Genomic DNA, 5,000 nt, shown 5'->3' with positions numbered 1-5,000 from the left:
CTGTTCACTCTGTGCTCTGTTCACTCGGTTCTCTCTGTGCCCTGTTCACTCTGTGCTCTGTTCACTCTATGCTCTGTGTGCTCTGTTCGCTCTGTGTGCTCTGTTCACTCTGTTCGCTCTGTGCTCTGTTCACTCTGTGCTCTGTTCACTCGGTTCTCGCTGTGCTCTGTTCACTCCGTGCTCTGTTCACTCTGTGCTCTGTTCACTCTGTTCTCTCTGTGCTCTGTTCGCTCTGTGTGCTCTGTTCACTCTGTTCTCTCTGTGCTCTGTTCACTCTGTGTGCTGTGTTCACTCTGTGTGCTCTGTTCACTCTGTGCTCTGTTCACTTTGTTCACTCGGTTCTCTCTGTGCTCTGTTCACTCTGTGCTCTGTGTGCTCTGTTCACTCTGTGCTCTGTTCACTCGGTTCTCTCTGTGCTCTGTTCACTCTGTGCTCTGTTCACTCTATGCTCTGTGTGCTCTATTCACTCTGTGTGCTCTGTTCACTCTGTTCGCTCTGTGCTCTGTTCACTCTGTGCTCTGTTCACTCTGTGTGCTGTGTTCACTCTGTGTGCTCTGTTCACTCTGTTCTCTGTTCACTCTGTGTGCTGTGTTCACTCTGTGTGCTCTCTTCACTCTGTGTGCTCTGTTCACTCTGTGCTCTGTTCACTCTGTGTGCTGTGTTCACTCTGTGTGCTCTGTTCACTCTGTGTGCTCTGTTCACTCTGTGCTCTGTTCACTTTGTGTGCTCCGTTCACTCTGTGTGCTGTGTTCACTCTGTGTGCTCTGTTCACTCTGTGTGCTCTGTTCACTCTGTGCTCTGTTCACTCTGTGTGCTCTGTGCTCTGTTCACTCTGTGTGCTGTGTTCACTCTGTGTGCTGTGTTCACTCTGTGTGCTCTATTCACTCTGTGCTCTGTCCACTCTGTGTGCTCTGTTCACTCTGTGTGCTGTGTTCACTCTGTGTGCTCTGTTCACTCTGTGTGCTCTGTTCACTCTGTGCTCTGTCCACTCTGTGTGCTCTGTTCACTCTGTGTGCTCTGTTCACTCTGTGTGCTCTTGGCTTCTTCTTGATGGCCTCTTTGTGGAGCAGCTTGTTTGAACTTGTTACTCGGAGCCTCTCTGTGGAAACCTGAGCACTCTGCATGTGCAGTTGCCTCAGAGCTGCGGCTGCGGCTGCGGCGTGGGAGGGCAGGTCGTCTCTCTCAGGCGGAGTCTTTCCTCCTGCAGGAGCTCTTAAAGCGAATAGTTTGGCCCCACCAGGTTCTCCACATAGTCAATCAGCCAAAATGCTGTTTGGTGTCTGAAGCACTGCCGCTAAAAGGGTAATGTGGCTAACAAGCAATAGAAGGCTATACTCCACCCATTAGCATGGTGCTACCTGCATGCCTGCATGCCTGTCTGACTGAATTCAGCTTCCCAGTATCCAGTTCCCAGCTGGGATCCTCTGCTGCACCCTGTAAGGTGGATCAGCCCATACGCCGTCAGACACTGGCGGGTGGGGCGGCCCGCTGCAGCTTGGCCTTTCGAACGGAGGGAAGTAGTTCATTGATCTCTAATAGGCCTGATTATGTGGTTTGGGCTGAGTGTGAAATAGTTTAGGCACCTTGCTAATTGCTGGAGTGTAAGCTTCTACGACACCCAGATTAGCCTCCGGAGCTAAAACTACAGGAGCCAATTCTGCTTTTCAAAACGCCGCCCACACAACTGCTACCGGCGTTTCCTCCTGCGTTTCTCGCTTTCACATGGCGCCGGCTGATTGGGCCGTCGCACATCACCCTGTGATTGGTCAGAGTGAAACTGGCCCACCAGCCGACCGCTTCCTCCACGCCGATTGATCAGATTCTCTCGTGGTGCCTGGAAGCTGCTCTGTCTGGCTGATCAGAGTGATTAGCTCTTACATAAGTGATGATTTAAGCACTCTTAGGACTGGAAGTCTTTACTGTGTGATAAGCTCCGTTATTTCTCTACGTCTTCCTGAAAAATGACGAGCACAGGACGCACTAACGCTGATTCAGGACTTAAACTGGGTTACACTGTGGGCAGATGGGTTAAACTGAGTCAAACTGGGCTAAAATAGGTTAAAATGGGGTTAAACTGGGTCAAACCGGGCTAAAATGGGTTAAAATGGGGTTAAACTGGGTTAAATGGGGTTAAAGTGTGTTTATTTGAGTGGTGAAGGTCTACTGGCATTCCAGAAGGGACCCTCCATCAAACAATGTGACAATAGAACCGTAGAGCAGCAGAGTGAGCTGCACGGTGACCTGACTTTACTTTTCATTCTGAACCAGCTTTGGGTAAAACGCCCTACTTCCTGCCTCGCTAGGCAGCTTCAGATTAGCAAACAGGATGTTGTGGTCGAGCTGTGCAGAACAACTACTCACTCATTCTCTCACTCATTCTCTCTCTCTCTCTCTCTCTACCTGCTGACTTTACCTTTCTCTGTCTCTCCCTCTCTCTCTGCGGTCTGTTTTTATGGAAACGGCCTACACTAATGACCGAAATAATGCTCCTCTGTACATTCAGGTAGCTGCATGTCAGAAAATCACCCTTCTACTCGTACCTGAGCTTTAGGAGATGTTAGAGTTTAAGAAACAGATTCAAAGTCTTTAGAAGTCGAGACGTCGAGGCAGCAGTTGGTTGCTTATTTGTGGATGTACAGTTCCCTGCTGTCGGTGGAGGCCTTGTTCATTCTAACAGTGGAGAGACGGATGTTTGTGCAGAAGCTTTAGTCTCGGTTATAAAGCCTTCAGTACTCAAGCAGACGGGGTTATAATCCAGAGTCTGAGAATACAGGCCAAGATCAACGTTGTTGGGTGTAGCTGCTGGTGTCCACAGTTAACTAATAACTTAGTTTTAGTCCCAGTCCTGCTGGAAACCCCGGCACTGACTGGTCAGCATGGGTGGTCCACAGCACAAATAGCACTTTTGTGTGAAAACCTTGTATCTCCATTGTTTTTATAATTTGAAAAGGCCAGTTTTCCTTTGAGTCAGACGAGCCCAGTCCTGGTCCTGAAGATCTACAATTCTGCAGAGTCGAGCTCTATTCATTCAGCCTAACGAGAAACTGTAGAACGGACTTGGTTTATATCACAATACCTACATTTAGAGTCGGTTATTCATTCAGTCTAATGAGAAACTGTAGAACGGACTCGGTTTATATCACAATACCTACATTTAGAGTCGGTTATTCATTCAGTCTAATGAGAAACTGTAGAACGGACTCGGTTTATATCACAATACCTACATTTAGAGTCGGTTATTCATTCAATCTAATGAGAAACTGTAGAACAGACTCGGTTTATATCACAATACCTACATTTAGAGCCGGTTATTCATTCAGTCTAATGAGAAACTGTAGAACAGACTCGGTTTATATCACAATACCTACATTTAGAGTCGGTTATTCATTCAATCTAATGAGAAACTGTAGAACAGACTCGGTTTATATCACAATACCTACATTTAGAGTCGGTTATTCATTCAGTCTAATGAGAAACTGTAGAACGGACTCGGTTTATATCACAATACCTACATTTAGAGTCGGTTATTCATTCAGCCTAATGAGAAACTGTAGAACGGACTCGGTTTATATCACAATACCTACATTTAGAGTCGGTTATTCATTCAGTCTAATGAGAAACTGTAGAACAGACTCGGTTTATATCACAATACCTACATTTAGAGTCGGTTATTCATTCAGCCTAATGAGAAACTGTAGAACGGACTCGGTTTATATCACAATACCTACATTTAGAGTCGGTTATTCATTCAGTCTAATGAGAAACTGTAGAACAGACTCGGTTTATATCACAATACCTACATTTAGAGCCGGTTATTCATTCAGTCTAATGAGAAACTGTAGAACGGACTCGGTTTATATCACAATACCTACATTTAGAGTCGGTTATTCATTCAGTCTAATGAGAAACTGTAGAACAGACTCGGTTTATATCACAATACCTACATTTAGAGTCGGTTATTCATTCAGTCTAATGAGAAACTGTAGAACGGACTCGGTTTATATCACAATACCTACATTTAGAGTCGGTTATTCATTCAGTCTAATGAGAAACTGTAGAACGGACTCGGTTTATATCACAATACCTACATTTAGAGTCGGTTATTCATTCAGTCTAATGAGAAACTGTAGAACGGACTCGGTTTATATCACAATACCTACATTTAGAGCCGGGTATTCATTCAGTCTAATGAGAAACTGTAGAACGGACTCGGTTTGTATCACAATACCTACATTTAGAGCCGGGTATTCATTCAGTCTAATGAGAAACTGTAGAACAGACTCGGTTTATATCACAATACCTACATTTAGAGCCGGTTATTCATTCAGTCTAATGAGAAACTGTAGAACAGACTCGGTTTATATCACAATACCTACATTTAGAATCGGTTATTCATTCAGTCTAATGAGAAACTGTAGAACAGACTCGGTTTATATCACAATACCTACATTTAGAATCGGTTATTCATTCAGTCTAATGAGAAACTGTAGAACGGACTCGGTTTATATCACAATACCTACATTTAGAGCCGGTTATTCATTCAGCCTAATGAGAAACTGTAGAACAGACTCGGTTTATATCACAATACCTACATTTAGAGCCGGTTATTCATTCAGTGTAATGAGAAACTGTAGAACAGACTCGGTTTATATCACAATACCTACATTTAGAATCGGTTATTCATTCAGCCTAATGAGAAACTGTAGAACGGACTCGGTTTATATCACAATACCTACATTTAGAGTCGGTTATTCATTCAATCTAATGAGAAACTGTAGAACAGACTCGGTTTATATCACAATACCTACATTTAGAGCCGGTTATTCATTCAGTCTAATGAGAAACTGTAGAACGGACTCGGTTTATATCACAATACCTACATTTAGAATCGGTTATTCATTCAGCCTAATGAGAAACTGTAGAACGGACTCGGTTTATATCACAATACCTACATTTAGAGTCGGTTATTCATTCAGCCTAATGAGAAACTGTAGAACGGA

This window comes from Pygocentrus nattereri, chromosome 9 (assembly GCF_015220715.1).
Source record: "Pygocentrus nattereri isolate fPygNat1 chromosome 9, fPygNat1.pri, whole genome shotgun sequence".
NCBI lineage: Eukaryota > Metazoa > Chordata > Actinopteri > Characiformes > Serrasalmidae > Pygocentrus > Pygocentrus nattereri.
Note: the sequence above shows the minus strand (reverse complement) of the source record.